Consider the following 24277-nt stretch of genomic DNA (forward strand, 5'->3'; position numbering starts at 1 on the left):
AGGAACTCAGTTTGCTCTTGGGAATAATTTGGCAGGATCCAAGGTGGGAGTGACACCCCTTGAAGACAAGAAACTGATGAGTTAAACCAGAATGTCCTGGTATTTTCCAAGACCATGTGGTAACCAGATCCCACTATCATAAGTCACAGCACGAAGTGAAAAGTAAAGAAAAAGATGAAGTAGTTGGAGTTCAGTTAGCGGACACCCTGTTTGATGTAATGGTGCAGGAAAAACCTGAACAGGCAGAGGGACAGACAGAAGTGCTTAGTCCTGAAAGGCTAAGAGACTCGCAACAGCAAGACACGACGATAAAAGATGTCCATGTGGATGTGTACTCTGAAAAGGAGGCAGAGAATATTCTGGAGGTTTATTATCTGAAGGATAGAATCCTAAGACGGAAATGGAAACCACGGCAAGTTAGTGCAGGGGAGAAATGGGCTGAAGTGCACCAGATTGTGTTTCTGATAGTATACAGACATGAGGTGTTACGGATGCACATGAACTACCTGTAGGAGGTTACCTAGGGGTACAAAAGACTCAGACTAAGGTACAAAAACATTTTTATTCTCCTGGAATGCACAAGGATGTGGTTAACATGCCATCCCTAAGTAAGCCACAGGCAGTAATAAAGCCAGCACCTTTGTTGCCAATTCACACATTTGAAGAACCTTTCATGCAGGTTATAATTGATTGTGTAATCCCCTCCTGAGAACTGAAGGTAGAAACAGTATTTGTTAACCATAATGGATGTGTCAACCAGATTACCGGAGGCAATTCCATTATGGAGTATCAAGGCAAAAAAGGTGGTAGAGGAATTAGTAGCTTTCTTCACATGGTATGGGTTACCCAGAGAGATTCAGTCAGACCAACGGTCAAACTTTACTGCTAGGCTGTTTAAGGAGGCTATGGATAGTTTAGGTATACAGCACTTTAAATCCTGTGCGTATCACCCTGAATCCCAGGGAGCTTTAGAATGGTTGCGTCAGACCTTGAAGAGAATATTGAGAGCATACTGTCAGGATTAACCGAATGATTGGGATAAAGGTATCCCATTCATATTGTTTGCCATTAGAGATGCCCCAAATGGATCTCTTCAGTTCACTCCTTTCGAGTTAATATTCGGGCAGAAAGTGATAGGTCCTTTGAAATTAAAGAAAAATCGACAGGACCAATGTCGGAGATCTCACACGAAAGTTATATATCAGAGGTAAGGGAGAGACTAAATTGAGTTGGTGAGTTAGCTAAACAGCACCTAAAGAGGGCACAGTATAGAATGAAACAAGTGGCAGATAAAAGCTCTGAGACTCTGACGTTTCCCACGGAAATGATGTGTTACTACTCTTACCAGTGATAAGAGATCCCTTCAAAGCCAGGTTTAGTGGTCCCTATCAAATTGAGAAAAAGTTGAGTCAGGTGAACTATCTAGTAAAGATGAAAAATAGAAAAAAGAAGTATGGGATACGTCATGTGAACATGCTGAAACCATTTTGTACTAGAGAGAAAGAACTGGAGAAACATATGTTAGTTACCGCTCCACAGAGTGAGGAATCAAATCTAGATGATGTGGATTTTGATGTGCATCAAAAATAGATTTAAAAAATGAAGAAGTCCTTGAGGAGTGGGATAGGTTAATTAGCTGTCTGTCTTGGGAGCAGAAGACACATTTGAAAGCTTTGGTACAGCAGTACAAGTACATATGTAAGAATCAGATGGGGAGGACTAATGCTGTTGTACATGAAGTAGACGTAGGGAATGCTGCTCCAATAAAATAACACCTCTATCGACTTAATTCTTTCAAAGCCAGATAGGTCCAAATGGAGGTGGTGGCCATGCTCGATGAGGACATTATCGAACCAAGCCAGAGCGAGTAGAGTTCGCCAATCGTCTTAGTTCTCAAACCAGATGGGATTCTGCGTGGATCATCGGAAGGTCAACACTGTTGCAAAGTCTGAGTCATATCCAGTTCCTAGATTGGAAAACTGCATCAAGAAAGTCGAACAAGCCAGTTACATCACCAAGTTGGACTTAATGCGTGGTTACTGGCAGGTACCTTTGTCAGAGTTGGTGAAAGAAATCTCTGCATTTGTAACCCCAAATGGGCTACATCAGTTTAAAGTGATGCCCTTTGAAATGAAGAACGCACCCGTCACATTCCAAAGACTCATGAGCAGAGTTGTGGCTGAGTTAACAAACTGTGCAGTGTACGTAGTCCAAATGCAGGACGATGTAGGACTTTAGTAAATCCTGGAAAGATCACATGGTACAGTTTGAACATCTGTAAGAAGCAAAACTGGTGATAAAGTTAAATAAAACTGAATTCACAAAAGAAGAGGTGACGTTCTTGAGACATAACATCGGTCACAGAAGGTTGACCCCACGGAACACAAAGCCTTTGAGGAATTTCTATGACCAACCTCGAAGGAAGAGATGCTTTGATTCTTAGGTCTCAGTGGATTCTATCAGACATTTGTTCCAAACTTCAGCAGTTTCGTGGCACTGTTAACCGATTTGCTGAAGAAGAACACAGTTTCGGTGAACAGACCCATGTCAAGAGGCATTCAACCATTTGAAAGCCAGTTTTGGCTACACCAAACTTTTCAAAACCTTTTAATGTCACCATTGATGCTAGTGACATTGGAGTTGGAGCTGTGCTCTGACAGAAAGATGAGGATGAGATTGAACTGCCAGTTGGTTAGTTTTCGAAGAAGATCAATATCTGCCAAAGGAAATACTCCACGATCGAAAAAGAGCTGTTGAGTTTGGTACTGGCCTTACAACATTGTAAAGTGTATGCCATGAACAATGTGTCGGAGACGGTTGTCCACACAGATCACAATCCGCTTACATTCTTAGAATGCTTTAAAGACAAGAATATGAGGCTATTTTGTTGGAGTCTCATGTTGTCAACTTTTAATTTAAAAATTGCACATGTTGTGGTTCGTAAGAATGTACTCGCAGGTACATTGTCACGGATTAACTCAGAGTTTAGATAAGATTTGTCTTTGTTTAATGTTATATACATGTAAACAGTTATGTGGGAAGAAGTTAAGGTGAACTTAGATTAAAGTTATCTGTATGTTAGGGAAATGTGTTTAAAGAATAGAAAAACTATGAAGCCATCTTTTCATTATGGTGTGTTCATTTTTTTCTTCGGGGGAGATGTTATGAAGATATGGGTGTACTGTTCCTTTAAGAGAGTTAAAAGCTAGCAGAACTACCTGACACAGCACCAAATATTCTGAACAAGATTCAATGTAACATTTCGTCGAACAATTCAATTAGCTGGTTGCCTGAAGATGACAAAACAAATTTGAGTTAAGCCAATCAGTTTAAATTATACCCCAAAAAATAACAAACTCCAATCAAGTTTGAATTTAATATATTGACAATCTTAAAAGCCAGTGATACAATCCAATGCTTTGGAGATATAATACCGGGGAAAATTGACCAGTTGGGAGGATAGCTGCCAAGCCACCAACATGTACAGTCTACCAAAAAATGTAGCTCTCTTCAAGATACCTTTATTGATCAGTAACCTGTGAAACAGAAAACCTAAGAAGAAGAAAATAACATAGAGGAAGCTATAAAGAGAAGATTCAACATCTGGCTGGTTTTGAAAATTTGAATTTTGAAAGATCTTAATTGGGGGTTTTATTGGACTAGTATTATAGAAGAGAAAGTAAAAAAATAGGTTAGAGGAAGTAGTTGCAAATAGTTGTTAGTTAATTGTTCTCCGTTATACTTTAAAAAATAAAGTTGTTAATTTTTACTTTAAATAGTTCTTGGCCTCGAATTTTCACAGATTACTACATGGGATAAATCTTTTCTGGTTTGCTGGTTTAAATTAAGTAGGAGGGTTTACCCCGTGTCGCAACATTTGGAATTCAATTTGAAACAGTTGTTTTTCAGCAACTGTTATCTGCATTAATTCTAGTGTGTTATGTTAGTAACATCTCTGTTGAATCCGCTAGGAAGTTCATGACTGTAGCAATGTTCAATTTAAAGTATTCCTTCTCTCCTCTCTTTTGTTTCACAGCCGAGATTAGGGGCGGCACGGTGGCACAGTGGTTAGCACTGCTGCCTCACAGCGCCTGTAGACCCGGGTTCAATTCCCGACTCAGGCGACTGACTGTGTGGAGTTTGCACGTTCTCCCCGTGTCTGCGTGGGTTTCCTCCGGGTGCTCCGGTTTCCTCCCACAGTCCAAAGATGTGCGGGTCAGGTGAATTGGCCAAGCTAAATTGCCCGTAGTGTTAGGTTAGGGGTATGGGTGGGTTGCGCTTCGGCGGGTCGGTGTGGACTTGTTGGGCCGAAGGGCCTGTTTCCACACTGTAAATCTAATCTAATCTAAAATTACAGGTTTTCTACCCTTTTCCCTGAAGATCTGATTTCCAGCTGGAGCAGAACTTCATTGCAACTCTATTAGACTGCGACTATGATCCAGTTCCTTATTGCCCAGTTATGACTTTCTGTCACCCACATTCATGTTTTTGGTGTTTTTTCCACAGGTCTTGTTGCCTTTTCACCTCAGAGAACAACCATTAGCTGTTTCAGTTTTCGTGCACCTGTGCTGATTATTGTCTGTATAAACACTTCCAGCTATTGACTGACTTGTTGGTTCTTTCTTAAAGGTTTGTGTCTTTTAAAGTAATAGCTCACTTTCTGCCAAATTTTCTCTGTTCCTTTTTGTTTAGATTCTTCGAGCTGTCATTTTCTAAACGACACAGGTCAAAGCTATATCAATGTTTATTATGCTATCATTGTGACGATAAATCCTGGGTACTTTAGGCAGAACATTGCCAATAAGCCTTCTGCATATGCTAATCTAGGGGTCTTCTGATTTGTTGTGAAGGATGAATCAGAAATAAATCTCAGCAGAGGAGTTATTTGTCTTTGTTAATGAGATTACGTTTATTATATAGTAAAAACTATATACTGGTTACATAAATGCAGAAGCATATAAAGTCATTGAGTCATAGAGATGTACAGCATGGAAACAGACGCTTCGGTCCAACCTGTCCATGCCGACCAGATATCCCAACCCAATCTAGTCCCACCTGCCAGCACCCAGCCCATGTCCCACCAAACCCTTCCTATTCATATACCCAAATACCTCTTAAATGTTGCAATTGTACCAGCCTCCACCACATCCTCTGGCAGCTCATTCCACACATGTACCACCCTCTGCGTGAAAAAGTTGCCCCTTAGGTCTCTTTTATATCTTTCCCCTCTCACCCTAAACCTATGCCCTCTAGTTCTGGACTCCCCGACCCCAGGAAAAAGACTTTGTCTATTTATCCTATCTATGCCCCTCATAATTTTGAAAAGGTCATAATAAGGTCACCCTTCAGCCTCCGATGCTCCAAGGAAAACAACCCAAGCCTAATCAGCCTCTTCCTATAGCTCAAATCCTCTGACCCTGGCAACATCCTTGTAAATCTTTTCTGAACCCTTTCAAGTTTCACAACATCTTTCCGATAGGAAGGAGACCAGAATTGCATGCAATATTCCAACTGTGGCCGAACCAATGTCCTGTATAGCTGCAACATGGCCTCCCAACTCATGTACTCAATACTCTGACCAATAAAGGAAACCATACCAAACACCTTCTTCACTATCCTATCTACCTGCAACTCCACTTTCAAGGAGCTATGAACCTGCACTCCAAGGTCTCTTTGTTCAGCAACACTCCCTAGGACCTTACCTTTAAGTGTATAAGTCCTGTTAAGATTTGCTTTCCCAAAATGCAGCACTTCTCATTTATCTGAATTAAGCTCCATCTGCCACTTCTCAGCCCATTGGCCCATCTGGTTCAGATCCTGTTGTAATCTGAGGTAACCCTCTTCGCTGTCCACTACACCTCCAATTTTGGTGTCATCTGCAAACTTACTAACTGTACCTCTTATGCTTGCATCCAAATTATTTATGTAAATGACAACAAGTAGAAGGCCCAGCACCGATCCTTGTGGCACTCCACTGGTCACAGGCCTCCAGTCTGAAAAACAACCCGCCACCACCACCCTCTGTCTTCTACATTTGAGCCAATTCTGTATCCAAGTGGCTAGTTCTCCCTGTATTCCATGGGATCTAACCTTGTTAATCATTCTCCCATGGGGAACCTTGTCAAACGCCTTGCTGAAGTCCATATAGATCACATCTACTGCTCTATCCTCATAAATCTTCTTTGTTACTTCTTCAAAAAACTCAATCAAGTTTGTGAGACATGATTTCCCATGCACAAAGCCATGTTGACTATCCAGAATCAGTCCTTGCCTTTCCAAATACATGTACATCCTGTCCCTCAGGATTCCTTCCAACAACGTGCCCACCACTGAGGTCAGGCTCACCAGTCTATAGTTCCCTGGCTTGCCTTAACCACCCTTCTTAAACAGTGGCACCACGTTTGCCAACCTCCAGTCTTCCGGCACCTCACCTGTGACTATCGATGATGCAAGTATCTCAGCAAGAGGCTCAGCAATCACTTCTCTAGCTTCCACAGAGTTCTCGGGTACACCTGATCAGGTCCTGGCGATTTATCCCCCTTTAACCGTTTCAAGACATCCAGCACTTTCTCCTCTGTAATCTGGACATTTTGCAAGATGTCACCATCTATTTCCCTGCAGTCTATATCTTCCATATCCTTTTCCACAGTAAATACTGATGCAAAATATTCATCTAGTATCTCCCCCATTTTCTGTGGCTCCACACAAGGGCTGTCTTGCTGATCTTTGAGGGGCCCTATTCTCTCCCGAGTTACCCTTTTGTCCTTAATATATTTGTAAAAGCCCTTTGGATTCTCCTTAATTCTATTTGCCAACACTATCTCATGTCCCCATTTTGCCCTCCTGATTTCCCTCTTAAGTATACTCCTACTTTTTTTATACTCTTCTAAGGATTTACTCGATCTATCCTGTCTATACCTGACATATACTTCCTTCTTTTTCTTAACCAAACCCTCAATTTCTTTAGTCATCCAGCATTCCCTATACCTACCTGCCTTCCCTTTCACCCTGACAGGAATATACTTTCTCTGGATTCTTGTTATCTCATTTCTGAAGGCTTCCCATTTTCCAGCTGTCCCTTTACCTGTGAACATCTGTCTCCAATCAGCTTTTGAAAGTTCTTGCCTCATACTGTCAAAATTGGCCTTTCTCCAATTTAGAACTTCAGCTTTTAGATCTGGTCTATCCTTTTCCATCACTATTTTAAAATGAATAGAATTATGGTCGCTGGCCCCAAAGTGCTCCCCCACTGACACCTCAGTCACCTGCCCTGCCTTATTTCCCAAGAGTAGGTCAAGTTTTGCACCTTCTTTAGTAGGTACATCCACATATTGAATCAGAAAATTGTCCATTACACACTTAAGAAATTCCTCTCCATCTAAACCTTTAACACTATGGCAGTCCCAGTTGATGTTTGGAAAGTTAAAATCCCCTGCCATAACTACCCTATTTTTCTTACAGATAGCTGAGATGTCCTTGCAAAGTATTTTCTCAATTTCCCTCTGGCTATTGGGGGTCTATAATACAATCCAAATAAGGTGATCATCCCTTTCTCATTTCTTGGTTCCACCCAAATAACCTCCCTGGAAGTATTTCCAGGAATATCTTCCCTCAGCACAGCTGGAATGCTATCCCTGATCAAAAATTCCACTCCCCCTCCTCTCTTTCCTCCCTTTCTATCCTTCCTGTAGCAATTGTATTCTGGAACATTAAGCTGCCAGTCCTGCCCATCCCTGAGCCATATTTCTGTAATTGCTATGATATCCCAGTCCCATGTTCCTAACCATGCCCTGAGTTCATCTGCCTTCCTTGTTAGGCCCCTTGCATTGAAATAAATGCAGTTCAATTTATTAGTCCTACCTTGTCCCTGCCTGCCCTGACTGAGTCACTGCTGTTCTCAATTGTACCCATCTCAGATTAATCTCTTTCCTCACTATCTCCCTGGGTCCCACCCCCCACCTTACTAGTTTAAATCCTCCCAAGCAGTTCTAGTAAATTTCCCTGCCAGTAAATTAGTCCCCTTCCAATTTAGGTACAATCCGTCCTCCTTGTACAGGTCACTTCTACCCCAAAAGAGAGTCCATTGATTCAAAAATGTGAATCCTTCTCTCATACATCAGCTCCTCAGCCATGCATTCATCTGCTCTGTCCTCCTATTTCTGCCCTCACTAGCTCATAGCACTGGGAGTAATCCAGATATTACTACCCTTGAGGACCTCCTTTTTAAATTTCTGCCTAACTCTCTGTAATCTCCCTTCAGAGTCTCAACTTTTTCCCTTCCAATGTCATTGGTTCCAGTGTGAAAAATGACCTCCTGCTGGCCCCTCTCCCCCGTGAGAACATTCTGCACCCTCTCTGAGACGTCCTTGATCCTGGCACCAGGGAAATAACATACCATTCTGCTTTTTCTCTGCGGGCCACAGAAACGTCTGTCTGTACCTCTGACTACAGAATCCCCTAACACTATTGATCTCTTGGAAGCTGACATACACCTCGTTGCATTAGAGCCAGTCTCAACACCAGAAACTCGATTGTTCGTGCTACGTTCCCCTGAGAATCCATCATCCCTACATTTTCCAAGACAGCATACCTGTTTGAAATGGGAATATGCACAAAAGACTCCTGCACTAGCTGACTACCTCTCTTACCCTTCCTGCAGTTAACCCATCTATGTGACTGTATCTGAGACTTTCCCCCCTTCCTATATCTGCCATCCATCACATACTGTTGCTGCTGCAAATTCCTCATCGCTTCTGTCTGTCTCTCCAACCATCCACTCGATCTGATAAGATTCGCATCCAACAGCATTTATGGCAGATATAGACAATAGACAATAGGTGCAGGAGTAGGCCATTCTGCCCTTCGAGCCTGCACCACCATTCAATATGATCATGGCTGATCATCCTTAATCAGTATCCTGTTCCTACCTTATCTCCATAACCCTTGATTCCACTATCCTTGAGAGCTCTATCCAACTCTTTCTTAATGAATCCAGAGACTGGGCTTCCACGGCCTTCTGGGGCGGAGCATTCCACATAGCAACCATTCTCTGGGTGAAGAAGTTTCTCCTCATCTCTGTCCTAAATGGTCTATCCCATATTTTTAAGTTGTGTCCTCTGGTTCGGCACTCACCCATCAGTGGAAACATGTGTCCTGCCTCCACAGTGTCCAATCCTTTAATAATCTTATGTCTCAATCCCCTCTCCATCTTCTAAACTCAAGGGTATACAAGCCCAGTCGCTCCAGTCTTTCAGGATAAGGTAGTCCCGCCATTCCAGGAATTGACCTCGTGAACCTACGCTGCACTCTCTCAATAGCCAGAATGTCTTTCCTCAAATTTGGAGACCAGAACTGCACACAGTACTCGAGGTGTGGTCTCACCAGGGCCCTGTACAGCTGCAGAAGAACCTCTTTGCTTCTATACCCAATCCCTCTTGTTATGAAGGCCAGCATACTATAGCCTTCTTCACTACCTGCTGTACCTGCATGCTTATCTTCATTGGCTGGTGTACAAGAACACCCAGATCTCGTTGTACTGCCCCTTTACCTAAATTGATTCCATTTAGGTAGTAATCTGCCTTCCTGTTCTTGCCACCAAAGTGGATAACCATACATTTATCCACATTAAACTGCAACTGCCATGCATCTGACCACTCACCTAACCTGTCCAGGTCACCCTGTAATCTCCTAACATCCTCCTCACATTTCACCCTTCCACCCAGCTTAGTATCATCAGCAAATTTGCTAATGTTATTACTAATACCATCTTCTATATCATTAACATATATTGTAAAAAGCTGCGGTCCCAGCACTGATCCCTGCGGTACCCCACTGATCACTGCCTGCCATTCTGAAATGGAGCCGTTTATCACTACTCTTTGTTTCCTATCAGCCAACCAACTTTCAATCCAAATTAGTACTTTGCCCCCAATACCATGCGCCCTAATTTTGCTCACTAACCTCCTGTGTGGGACTTGATCAAAAGCTTTCTGAAAGTCCAGGTACACTACATCTGTGGATGAGGACACAGTTTGCAGGGAGGATGTGCAAACTGATCAAAGCACTATGATGTAGTGTACCTGTACATGCCTCGTCCATCTTCAGAGTTACATCCTCAAAAAATTCCAGAAGATTAGTCAAGCATGATGTCCCCTTCATAAATCCATGCTGACTCTGACCTATCCTGTTACTACTATCCAGATGTGTCATAATTTCATCCTTTATAATAGACTCCAGCATCTTTCCCACCACTGAGGTCAGACTAACTGGTCTATAATTTCCTGCTTTCTCTCTCCCACCTTTCTTAAAAAGTGGTACAACATTAGCCACCCTCCAATCCGTAGGAACTGCTCCCAAATCTATTGAACTCTGGAAAATAATTACCAACGCATCCACGATTTCTCGAGCCACCTCCTTCAGTTCCCTGGGATGTAGACCATCAGGCCCCGGGGACTTATCAACCTTATAATGCTCAGTAACCCTTAAACTCTCTTTAAACTCTTACATCTGACAAGAAGTACATATCACTGCAAAGGCCATTTTTGCTCCTTCACAATCTACAGACCCAGAAAATAACACCATCTTATTCCTCTACAAACACTGCCCCAGGTTAAATTAATAGCTATAGCTAAAGTATTCTGAACAAAAGATAGATCAGATACATATATCTCCATGCGGAGGTTGGGAAGACGCCAACTGCTGTCTGCCTCAGACCAACGACTGCAGGATTGCTTCACCTTGGCTCTGATTAGCCCTTTTGTATGATGCTGTGTGCCTCCTATTTAAAATACAATTCATGAAGCATTGAATAATTGCACAGAGAGCGAAAGTTATATTTCCTTTAGTTTCTATAATTCCTATAATTTCTCACTCTGTTAATGTGTTTGCAATAGTAATATGCCAATCAAAGAGTCTTGCTTTGTTTCACAATCAGTATTTGTTCAGTTTTTTGCCTTTTGAGTTGGTAGAATTTCCTGTCCTGAAAGAAAGCAGCATTGGCCCTTATATTTATGGGAAGGCAGGGAAGGTCTGGAAAAGCTGATTACCATTCTGAATATTCCATCAGGGATTTCAATGCACAGATTCTGCAGAAATTAACTACTGGATCTCATATTCATATCTTTATTTTATTTCTGATCTGAGAACGAGCCAAGTTGGCAGCCTTCCTGAGTCTGGGAGGTGTGTGCAGCAGGTCAGCATCACTTGTGATACAGACTAGGAAGGTGGACCTGTTTGAGAAGAACAGCTGTGGCAGGAAATAAAAACCGGCAGCAGACGGCCCCTTCAAACCTTTTCTATGTGTCAGATCCAAGTGTGATGTCATAGGAAAACTGGTAGTTGATTAATAGGTATTGCTTCCATGTATCTTTTATTTTAAATCAAGTGATTTAAATCAGGGGGTGTTGTTACAGAAGAATACAGTTAGGAAATTAACTTTTAAAATTTTTAACATTCAATTAACTAAATAGATTAATTTATCGGAAGGTTGGGCAAGCAATGTGTTTCAGTTGTCACATAGGGGAGTTGGTTGATGCCTGTCTGATCTAAGGTGAACAAATCTGATGCAATTGTTAGCTGCCCAAGGAACTTCAGCTCAGAGGTGAAGAGCAACTCTGAACAGTATTCTTTTCATCACATCAAGGAGGGGGAAATTATTTGAATACAGTACTATATTTCAGGAGAGACACCCCTTGGATTAATTACATCACATTTGATCCATGGTCAGAGACAGGAGGATATGGCTGTGAGTGAGGCAGAAATTGGGATCCAGAATTTAACTTTGGAGAGAACTCAGCTAGTGCTATTGTCCAACAGGCATGAGGTCTTAGTCCTGGTGTGGATGAGGACACAGTTTGCAGGGAGGATGTGCAAATTGATCAAAGCACTATGATCCAGGACATCTCTTCTGGGCTAGAGAGGAACTTGTAGTGGGAGGGGAAGAATCCACAAAGATACTAATTGCATTAGCAGGACTAGGAAAGAGGTTATGCTGAGGGATTACAAGCAGTTTGTGCTAAATTAAAAAGCAGAACCACAAAAGGTAACATCTCAGGATTACTACATGAGCCATGTGCAAATAGCATAGGGTAAACATAAATTGAGAAGGAAATGAATGCTTAAAGATTGGTGCAGGAGAAATACATTGAGATCAGGGTTTGATTTTAGAACAGCATGTTGTATAACTTACCCAGGAACAGGCTACTTTAGATCTAAGAATGTGAATAGAGGCAAGATTAATAAGAGATCATGTAGTTAAGAATTTTTTAATGGTGTAGCAATCGCAACATGATAGAATTACATCTTCAGTTTGAGGGAGAGCAAATTGAATCTCAAACCCGTGTCGTCAGCCCAAATAAGGGTAATTACAGATAAATACAGTTCTCCTGTAACATGTATTTATTAAAAGCAATTTGTAATAAGATTTGTGAATTGCTGCCTTTTTTTTAATAAAGTGAACTCCTGATTGCTGTTATGCGATTCTTGTCCTCGTCACTGGATGTAGTGGTGCTTGGAAGACTGGACTCCGCGTCGCCATCACATGCTCAGTTGACTCATGTGCATTCTTGTGAAGAGCTTTGTGAAAGGTATTGTGAAATGTTTGTTTTAGTGGACTTGGAAAAGCATCATAAAAGTGCCTCTATAGCCTGAGGTCAAGAAGCTGGGAGCAATCTGTCAACTAAAAAACTTAAAAGAGTTGAGATAAGAGTAAAATTTCACTGGACTTGATTAACAGTGAAAGGACAGTGTTGAGGAGCAGTTTGAAACTTGGCTTTGTTGTTTGTATTGAGTTTTTTTTCTCTCTTGTTTAAAAAATATGATTAGATGTTAAAGCGTATCTGCAGACACATGTGAATCTGTTTCAGTGACTAATTACTATAGTAACCAACTGCAAAAAAATACCACTACAGGGGCTTGGACATGGTCAGTCAACTGCTCAGGGTGGTCAGGGTCAGGAAACTCTGCACATAATAGGTGAGGGCGAGAAAGGTGGGGGGCACACTGTTACGTTTGGTGCATGTGGGGAGATGTCCTGCGTAGATGAGTAGGCTATGCAAAAGAGATTCAGGGTTAGTCAGGGTCAGATGTAAGCGAGGATAAGAGTGAGTGGAGGAGATTTTGCAAGGAATGGTGGGTCAAGTAGCAGAGAGTGAGTGTGAGTATCAATGAGAAGATGGTGGCACTTTCACTGCCACAGTGGAGAAGGTCATTGATCTTCCTACATTCTGTACATTCCTTCAGTTGGTTGAGACTGCACTGGGCAGGACAGTAACTCTGGTCCAGGTTGGCATGATTCCAATAGAATGGCATTCTCTTTTGGCCTGGGAGAAAAGGACATCCTGCCTCTGCATCACCCATCCTCATAAGCAGCATCTCCATGTCCCTGCCCACAAAGAAAGGCATCAATTTTCTATTGTCTGCCACATCCGGGGCCAATGTCAGGAACCATGCAGGGAGCTCCAGAATGACAGCTTTTGTTTGGGGGCGCAATGTATTTTTAAAGATGGTGCTGCACCACGGATATTGGTCAATTCTGAGATATCCAGGAAGTGGTGAGTTTTAAAAGTGGCACACAGTATGATGGTGCTAGAATGTGTGAGAGGGGCACTAAATGGTAATAAATCAGGCAGGCTTTATAAAGTAAGATGATAGATCTCCCCAAGCATCACAATATGAAACTCTCCGAAAAACTTAAAGGAACTGACACTCAACAAAAGAAGTTAAAATTCAGTGCTTGATCTATCAAGGCAGGTTTCATTCTGGGATCTAAATTGTGTAGTATTACAATTGGATGGGATCAGAAGACTGGCTGGAATGTAGTGCAGCCAGCAGATACAGATGTCAATCGAGTGTAATTGGTTGAAGATTCTGATGAATTGCACTATACAGCACCATACAACAGATGAGTTACAACAGGTCAAAATTTACTTAGACTGTTGTAATTGTTTGAGTTCGGCTAACTATTACTTTTGTTTTGATTTTTATTGATAGTGTTTGTGATTTGCCCTAACCCTGTTTTTCCCATGGGCCCCATTATTTCTATTGCACGTTTTTCTATAACATGGCGTTGCAAGGGAACATAACTACAGCATTATAGGAGAGCTACCTGTACCTAGGCTGGGAAAATAAACTAAGGGAAGTGTCAGTAGATGAGCAGTGGCAGACATTTAACCAGATATTTTTAACACTCATCAAAAATTTATTCTGGTCAAAAAGAAGGACTTGATGAGAAGGATGAACCATCCATGGTTAACAGGGGCAATTAAAGAGCATATCCAATTAAAAACTAAACCACACAAAGTGGTGAAAACTAGTGGTAGACCAGAGGAATTGGGTTTTTTTTAGGAACCAACAGTGTATGGCTATAAAGCCAATAAAAATGGAGAAAATTGATCATAAAGCAAATTGGCGAGAAATATATAAACAAACATGAAGGGCATCTGTGAGTATACAAAAAGAGAGTAACTAAAGTGAATGTGTGGGCCTTGCAGGATGAGACTGGGAAATTGATAACAGGAAATGGCAGGTCATTGAAACAATATGTTGCATCAGCCTTAATGCTAGAGTATTCTTTACATATCCCAAAGATACCAAATAAGTAAGGTTCTAATGGAAGAAAAGGTTTTGTAACAGTCTATCATCAGGGGCAAAGTATTTGACAAACCATGAGATCGAACGCAGACTAGTCACCAGGACCTGATGCATTTTCAAGGTTTTCAAAGGAAGTGGCTGCAGAGTTACTGGAGGCATTGGTTGAAATATTCCAGAACTCGCTGGAATCCAGGAAACTGGAAACCACTGAAACCTCGCTGGAAGCCGCTAATATGATAGCCCGGTTCAAGAAGGCAGGAGGACAGAAAGCAGGAAATTATAGAACAGTTAGCCTATGGTCTGTCATTGGGAATATGCTAGAGTCCATTCTTGAGGAAGAAATTGATAGAAAAGCTAATGCAATCAAGTGGATTAACCTGTCAGGTTTGACAAATTTGCTCCAGTTCTTTGAGGATATAACAAGCAGAGTTGGTAAAGAGGAATTGATATATTTTGGGTTTGGATTGGTATTTGGAAGTCCAGGAGGCCTTTGATAAAGTGTCACGTAAAAGGTTAATGCGCAAGATAGGAGCTCACTTTATCAGGAGTAATGTGTTAGCAAGGATTGAGGACTAGCAGAAGACAGTCAGGATTAATGGGTCATTTTCAGGTTCGAAAGACATAACTAACAGATGCCACAAGGATCGATAATAAGCCTTAGTTATTTATTATGCATATTAATAACTTGGAGAAGGCAGAAGTGTGTATCCGAATTTGCTGATGATGGATAAGTAGGTGGAGGTAAATGTTGTACTGAGAACATAAGGAATATGCAAGGGGATATAGTTAGGTTTAGTAAATAGGCAAAAGCTTGGCAGCGGAGTTTAATGCAGGAATATGTGAGGTCAAGTACTTTGGTAGGAAGATTCAAAAGCAAATTAGTATTTAAGTGAGACTCAAGAAAGTGCAGTGTAGAGGGATTTGGGTGTTCTTGTGCATGAAACACAAAAGGTGAACGTACAGGTATAGCAGGTAATTAGGAAGGCAAATACAATATGGGTCTTTACTGCTGGGAGGCTGGGGGTTGGAGTTTAAAAATAGGGAAACCTTGTTGCAACTGTACATGCTGTTGGAAAGACTGCACTTGAAGTACATGTTCAGTTTTGGTCCCATATTTAAGAAAGGAGATACTGGCAGTTCAGAAGATATTCACGAGGCTGATTCCTGGAATGAGCAGTTTGACTTATCATGAATGGCTAAATGAGTTAGTCTTTTAGTCATTAGAGTTCACAAGAATAAATGGTGATCTTATTAAAATATACAAGATTTTGAGGGGTTAAGTCAGAGTTAGGGTTAGCTCCATGTTGGGAAGATATTTCCACTAGTTAGGAATCTTACACTAGGAACAAAATGAAGATTTAAGGGGACCTTCATTTTGAACTGAGATGTGAAGAAATTCCTTTTAATAGAATAGACTCCCTACAGTGTGGAAACAGGCCATTTGGCCCAACAAGTCCACACCAATCCTCTGAAGAGTAACTCACCCAGACCCATTCCCCTACCCTATTGCTCTACATTTTACCCCAAACTAATGCACCTAACCTACACATCCCTGAACACTGTGGTCAATTTAAGCATGGCCAATTCACCTAATCTACACATCCTTGGACTGTGGGAGGAAACCGGAGCACCTGGAGGAAACCCACGTAGACACAAGGAAAATGTGCAAACTCCATTCAGACAGTCACCTGAGGCTGGAATCGAACCCAGGTCTCTGCACGCTGAGGCAGCAGTGCTAACCACTGAACCACTATGCTGCTCTTTCTCATAAAGTGGATGTCTGAAATTCTCTGCTCTAGAGCATTGTGGAGGCTAGATCACAGAAAGTATTTAAAAAGGAGATAGATCGATTATTGAAATATCAAGAAGTTGAGGACTGTGAGAGTCATTGGCAGGAGAAAGGAGTTGAGGTCTGGGGCAGATCAGCCCCCGACAGACTTAAGTGGAAGAATGTCCTATTCTTGCTATTGTATCTTATATTCTTACATTCCCTAGTGACTCTGAATAGTGGTGTAGCCTTGAATGTACAAATAACCTACTCCTGTTCCAATTTCTTACATCCCTACATTTACTAGCAGCTGTAAACTAAAATAAAAAACAGCAAGTTGAAGTGGGGCCTCTTTTGGTATTCATAATAGGTATGGTTGGTAGTTGTGGCTGGTGACGAGTGAAGAATAAAAAATCTATTACTTTTGTAGTCTGTCTGAACTTACGTCACTACAAAGTGATTACAAACCATCATGAGACTGTTTGGTCCTGTAAATATTACTTAAAAAGTACTGTTCACCCTGGTTTCACAGTTCTGAAAGGATGGTCATTTATAAAAGTACATCTTCAAACTCAGGAATTCTCGATGAGGCATATGTGAAATCTGTAATTCCCAAATTAACTATGACTTTTTGAACTTGGATTTGATATCCCAGCACTTAAGCTGAACACTGATATAGGCAAAGCAAAATAAAAGGAGAATAGCACTTTGAAATGAGAAGGAGCAAACCTTGGCACAAACAGCATGATGCTACAATGATAGCAGCAGGCAGAGGTACCAGACTGTGAGTCACCACAATACCCCTCCCTTGTATTCTACAAATGGAAATGGTTATTGAATCCTCAATTTGCCAAAACATGTGCAAAAACACTGCCAAATTTCTGCCGCTCGATGTCAAGGAACCACAGAACTCTCTGGATATACAGAGGTGACCATCTTCAGAAAGGTAAGACACAGGCCTCAGAGCCAGTTGATGCGAAGACAAAAATTGTTGTGCATAGTTAGTACGACTATACATCGTACACGCCCTCAAGTTTCACATTGACTAAGTAAAAGAAAGGTAATAATAGAAATGTTTTAAGCACCATATGATTTTATGGATCATATTTATGTTCAGATCATCCATAAAATCTTTAATACACATGGGCTGGCCTTGAGAGTAAAAAATGTTGGGAATTAGTTTTCCAATTTATATAGAATAAATAATATTCTGGCATAACAGAATGGCTTTTTTGAACATCCTTTCATCAACAAGCTGCAAGAAATTAGATATTAAATAACCTTCATTTTATGAAGTTGAGAATTCTCCAGTTGTGAAATATACCTTGCTGTAGACAATTGGGTATGTCTTGGGAAGATGCATGTATGGCTACAATCTAATTGAACATTTAATACAAAAGCTGCAAAAAAAAGTGGTCCATATTTTGTGGTAGTAATAATGACAGAATTTAGAGCATTCACAATCATTATTCCTTTGTAACTGAAAGGAACTTCTAAAGTCTGCACATATGAACATTGAAATTCAGAAGTTACTGGCAATGATTCTATGCTTCTTATGAGCACTATTGAGCTCCTCAAGGACTAAAATCAATTAGAAATCATGACACGTGCTCTTTTCTTTTATTAGTCTCACCGTAAAAGTTCTTAGTAAAAGTTACACTTTGTTATTTAAGATATAGTGGGCTTTCAACAGCGTACAATGTTCATAAATGTTGTTAAAATTGTGAAATTTTTATTTGTGGAATGCCAAAATTTTCAATTATCACTTTATACAACAGGGTTCTTAAAGTATGATCTTAAAAGTTTGATATTTTAGTTTCTACTTTAATCTATTATATATGTTCAATCATTTTACAGAGAATGGAATAAATGATTGGATTACATTCTGTACAGTGTGGAAAGAAGCCATGTGGCCCACAACTCCACACCAACCATCTGAAGAGTAATCGACCTATCCCTGACTAATGCACCTAACACTATAGGCAATTTAACATGACCAATTCACCTGAACTGCACATCTTTGGACAGTGGGAGGAAATCGGAACACCTGGAGGAAACCCATGCAGACACAGGAAGAATATGTAAACTCCACACAGACAGTCGCCCGAGGCGGGAATCGAACCTGGGTCTCTAGGGGTATGAGGCAGCAATACTAACCGCTGAGCCACCATGCCGCTCTACTATTGGAAAGTGAATCGTAATGAGTGCATATTTTACTTCCTGGTTTGTGATCTGAAAATTGTTGCTAGCTGTCTAGAAATCATCTTGATTTAGTGCTAGATTTAAACCTGTGTTGGAAGGATGAAGTCTGCAGTTCAGAGATTTTAGATCTTTGTGGGCAGCTTCAAGGTCAATGGCAAATGCAATTGTTTCACCAATGATTACAAAATCTGGCCATTACTTATGCAAATATGTTGTAATGATTGCAATGAGGTCAGCCAAGTGGACCTCATAGGATATGTGTTTCCGGATTGGGGGTGTAAATCTGGTCCAATCAGAGAGCCCTCGCTGGTAGATAAAAGCAGGAGTGTCAGACATCCTGACACACTGAGAGCTGACTCTAAGGGTGCTTGATCTGTGTCAAGGACTTTCAGCTTGTAAATAAAGAGTGAACTTCAAATAGAATACTGGCCTTTGTGAAATTATTTCAGTGGCGAGGAGAGAAGAACATGCCCCTGAAGAGATGAGCTTGAAACAGTCCTTTTTGAGTTAGGGTACATATTTCTGGCATCACGCCACTATTTGGAAAGCTTGGACTCATTCAATACTGCCTTTGAAGACTAAGCCCAGTGTGTGAAAAGAATGCATTATTTTTTCGGACAAATTACATTGGGACAGATGAAAACAGAGTAATTCTGGATGTAAGTTTGCTCGCTGAGCTGGAAGGTTCGTTTTCAGACATTTCATGACCATACTAGGTAATATCATCAGTGAGCCTCTGGTGGTATGGCCCATTTTTTATTTGTATTTAGGTTTCCTTGGGTTGGTGATGCCATTTCCTGTTGTGATGTCATTTCCTGTGGTGATGCTATTTCCTGTTCTTTTTCTCGAAGGGGGGCGGGTGATGTGGTAAATGGGATCTAACTCAATGTGTTTGTTGATAATTTGGTTGGAGTGCCATGCTTCTAGGAATTCTCGTGCATCTCTGTTTGGCTTGCGCTAAGATGGATGTGTTGTGCTAGTCTGACAAAACATCTGAAAATTCTTCCAGCTCAGTGAGCAAACTTATATCAAGAACCTCAACCTGAGGTACAAATCTTCTCAAAACCTGCAAAGTAATTCTCCTAACAGTGTGGGGACATGTAGCTTTTTTAGTTATAAGGAGACTGACTTCCCAGAGGCATCAGATACTAAACCTTTCAAGAGTTGATGGATTTAGCTAAGGAATATTACAGTCCCAAGCATCCTCTAATTCTGAGATTTTATCAGTTTTACAAGAGTTTGAGAACTGGAGATTCCATACTGGGATTTTTGACTAAGTTAAAATGACTGGCAGAAGCATGTGATTTTGGTTTAACCCAAAGTGAGATGTGGAGAGACTGTTTACTAATGTGGGATTAATTGTGTGACCATGTAAAAGACCCTACTAGCTGAAGGCCAATTGGACTTCAAACAGGCGCTACAACTGGATTTATCGTTAGAAAATGAGGCAAGTGGAGCTTATGAGTTACAGGATATTCCAAAGAAAGTGGACACCCTTGCCAGGCTCTCTGAACTTGGGAAACACTGCTTGAGTGAAGGCAATTGCGTAGCCTCACTTAGGATGTATCCTGAGCAGAGGGACTCCCTGTCAGCCCACAGCATTGCTGAAAGTAAAGCCAAGTCACAGCTAAATGGTTAAATTTTCTTCAGAATCTGGACCAGCGTGCCATTATAGTTGCTCCCGGTATGTAGACTTAAGACAGCAAGAGTCCCACTAAGTCTGAATTCAGTAAGAGGACTCATAGGATGGTATTCAGGAGAGTGCACACCTTGGAAAGTCCACCTTGGAAAGCTAGCTTGGAACAGTTAAATTGCATAGCAACATTCAAATCAAAACCAAATAAACTAACGTGCAGTTAAATCATCACCCAGTTCTAATGGAGGGCATTACCGCCACGGTTGTATCAATCATTGCAGAACCAACCTTTACCAAAATTCACTTTTGACTCAAACTCTTAGCATAAGTCCTCAGCTAGGCTGTGAACCTATACCAGTTAACACCTACAGATTAAGGGTACAACTTTGGTTCCAGCCTGTAATGAGAAGCAGTTGGTTCAGTTAAAAGGCTCAGGCCCACGCTTGGTGAGGTGAATTTAGTTGAGAAAGATTCAATTTGATTGGTTCAACATTTTTCGATTAGAAAATAACCGCCTGAGTGAAGTCCTAACTAAATAATGAGAGGCTTTTCAGGAAGATCTAGGGCCTATTCAAGGGGCAAAGGCCACCTTACATGTTGATCAAGAAACAATTCCACATTCTGCAAGGTCTCCCCTTCCCAGCCAGTGCCAGTAGTAGATGCAGAAATCATGAGTATAGAAAGCAATGGAATCATCAAGCCTGTATAGTTTGTGAATGGGCAGCACTAGCCATACCAATTGTGAAGCCTGATGTGTTGGTTCACCTTTGTGGCAATTTCAAACAAATGGTAAACCACTTTTCGCAGCTGAATAAATACCCAATCCATCCAATAGAGAACTTATTGCAAAGCAGGCAGGGGGGCACACTGTTCTTCACGAAGCTGGACATGAACCATGCGTACTGCAGTTGTGATTAGATAAGCATTTCCAGACATATGCTACAAATAATACCAAAATAGGTTTGTACAGCTATATAAGACTACCTTTGGGGTATCATCAACTTGTGCCATTTTCCAGCAGAAAATGGAGAATATATTACAAGGTATATCCCAAGTTGCCATCTATCTGGATGACATGCTTATAACTGGGAAAACCAATAAATAGCATTTAGAGAATTTGGAAATTGTACTAAAATGTTTCTCCAAAGTAGGGGCATGCTGCCCTAGGAGGGAAAAACGTGTGTTCGATGCACCCCCTGTAACCTACCTGGGCTACAGCATCAACAAGACTGGGTTATACCCTTTGGAAGATAAAGTGACGGTGATCAAAGGTGCCCTGGCTCCCATTTCTGTACTGGAGCTTAGGTCTGGGGTTGGTGAATTATTACGGAAAATTCATATGCAACCTGGCCTTCATCCTGACATCCTTCCATTTGCTATTGAAAAAGAGTCAGCCTTGGAAATGGTCTTGGCGCCAAGATGTACCCTCTAGGGAAGTGAAGAAGCATGATCTAAAAGGTGTTGGCACACTACAATCCCAAGCAAGATATGATGCTGATATGTGATGCCTCCCCGTATAGTATCAGATAGTAGTGGTTCACCGGTGGCCCAGTAGAGAGGAATGCCTGACAGCATTTGCTTCCTCGATTTTTTAGTTGATGCCGAACAAAGATATGCCAACAAAAAGAAGAAAGTTTGGGCGGTCATTTTAGGTGTGAGAATGTTCCATCACTACCTTTATGGACATAAATTTGTAATAGTAACGGACTTCAAACCCCAGCTAGGGCTACTTAAAGAGTCAGGGCCTTGCAACCCATAGCTTTAGGTCAAATTGAACAGTGAGCTCTTATTCTGAGTGCGTGCAATTACAATTTGGAACATCGTACAGAGGCCAAATGCGGATACCCTGAGCCACCTCCCACTGGTGGATACAGCCACTTAGAAGAGTTTGTTCTGATTTTAAACTTTCTGGACACCTTCCATTCACTGCTGACAATATCAGACTATAGACACAAAATGATCCCGTCCTGGCAAAACTAAAACAGCTGGTGGTGATAGGGGAAACAAAAGGGGCATCAGAACCGACATTGAAACCTTTCTGGATCTGGCGAGACATGACCAACATAGAAGACAGCATATTATTATGAGGAGCAAGAGTGATTGTACCGAGCAAAAGTCACCAGCAGATACAAGCAGAAATTCACTGGGGTCATCCGGACGTGTCCCAAATGAGGATGTTGGCAAAACATAATGTCTGGTGGCCAAGATTGGCTGCCAACATAGCCACATTGGTGAGGCAGTGCCCAGAGTGCCAATAAGGACTAAAATTACCCATGTACATGGGAATGACCAGGTAAACCATGGACTCGGTGACACATCAACGATGCTGGTCCTTTCATAGGCTGCATGTTTTTAGTCATTGCAAATGCCTATTCAAAGTGGTTGAACGTAAATAGACTTCATGCACCAAACACGAGAACCACAATTGAAAGATTGCGGGTATCTCTTGCAATACATAGACCCCAGAAATGTTGGTCACAGGCAATGGGTCCTCATTTACCAACAGGGAATTCAAGTATTTTCAAAAGATGAACAGCGTTTGGTATGTAAGGACAGCTCCGTGATGTCCATTGTCTAATGGTCTGTCAGAAAGAACAGTCCAAACTTTGAAGGCAGGCTTAAAGAAACAGCCTATTGCTTCAGTTGATACCAAACTGACCTGGCTCCTGTTTGATTATAGGACCACCCCATTAGCAACTACTAATTGCAGTTGGAGGAGTGTGGGGAGTGGATCAGCATCAGGAACACTGATGCCAAACACAAAACTTCTTTAAGGAAGAGACAGTTTACTTAGGGGGAGAAAGTTTTATCTTGAGACCACAGGAATTGCCCTGCATGGGTAAGAGGCATAGTCCACATAGTTCAAAGTTCGAGTAGGAGAGACAGCCCTGAACAAGCACATGAACGATATGAAAGCTACAAATGAGACAGGAACAAAACAGATCCCACCCCTTAGATCATCGGGCAAGGCTGTCAGAATCCTCTGGCTGGTGTTAAAGAAACTTCTGAGGACAAGATGGACAGGGCAGGTGTCGTTGCCTCAATGCCATAACCACCTTATAGAGAAGATGAATTTCGGCCCATATGCTCTGTGTGCAAGAGTTGGCCTATGGACCAGTGCACACCCCCAGTATCTAAGGCAGAATTGAGCGAAAGCACTACAGGAGAAAGAACAGGCCAACACCCCAGGAGGAGGAGGGTTATAGTGATTGGAAAAATGTCAGGCAGGTAGATCTCATAGAATATGATTGGAGCTGTTAATTTGGTCCAATCAGGCAGTCTTACTGACAGAGATAAACAGGAATGTATCCAACTTTATTTTGATTTAGTCCCTGCCCTCCCCTTCACTGTTTGTTCACACAGCATTGCCCTTTGATGTGAAGGGCACTGCTTGTCACTGGCCACTCGGGTGTTTTCCCTGTTAGGAGTTGGACCAGTGGCAGTGTTGTGCCTGTGGGAGAAGAGAGAAGGAGAAGAAAGAAGAAGAAGAAGAAGAAGAACAAGGAGGAGGTGGAAGAAGGAGGTGAGAGCTTTGTGCTCCGGGCCTAGTGTTTGAGCTGACCTGGGGCCCACTCCCACTGCTGGTCTCTGGGACCCCGCCTGGGCCTGCCTCCACCACCACAGCCTGGGACTCGCCTGAGGCCCCTTCCCACAACCTCCTCCACTGGTGTGACCTGAGGCCTACCTCCACTGCTGGGACCAAGGGCCAGCCTGGGACTCGCCAGAGGCCTGCCTCAACTTCTGCTGCAGCCAGAGGCCTGCCTCCACCAGCGCTGCCTGGGACTTGCCTGGGAGTCCCTCCCCAACTGAGGGCCTGCCTGGGACTCGCCAGAGGCCTGCCTCCACCACCGCAGCCTGGGACTCGCCTGAGGCCACTCCCCACAGCCACCACCACTGCTGTGACCTGAGGCCCACCTCCACCGCTGCTGCCCAGGACTTAATTTGGGGCTGCCTGGGACTTGTCTTGGGGACCCCCCCAACAGGCCTGCCCCCAACACTGCAATTGAGGGCCTGCCGAGGACTTGCCTGAGGCCTGCCTACACCACCGCTGCCTAGGACTCGCCTCGGGTGACTGGCCTCGG

At 42.1% G+C, this 24277-nt stretch overlaps 1 long non-coding RNA gene across 2 annotated transcripts in view; it reads left to right on the top strand.

Moving 5' to 3' along the window:
- The window catches only part of LOC132820692 (uncharacterized), a 56520-nt gene extending 37562 nt beyond the window's left edge, over positions 1-18958 (top strand). The window contains exons 4-6 of one of the 2 annotated variants that reach the window (XR_009645229.1): positions 4507-4629; positions 12453-12584; positions 18215-18958. This is a non-coding gene — a long non-coding RNA (uncharacterized LOC132820692). The remainder of the gene's footprint in view (positions 1-4506; positions 4630-12452; positions 12585-18214) is intronic. The other variant, XR_009645230.1, reaches the window with a different exon arrangement.
- The last annotated feature ends 5319 nt before the right edge of the window (positions 18959-24277 follow it).

The sequence above is a fragment of the Hemiscyllium ocellatum genome, chromosome 12 (assembly GCF_020745735.1).
Source record: "Hemiscyllium ocellatum isolate sHemOce1 chromosome 12, sHemOce1.pat.X.cur, whole genome shotgun sequence".
NCBI lineage: Eukaryota > Metazoa > Chordata > Chondrichthyes > Orectolobiformes > Hemiscylliidae > Hemiscyllium > Hemiscyllium ocellatum.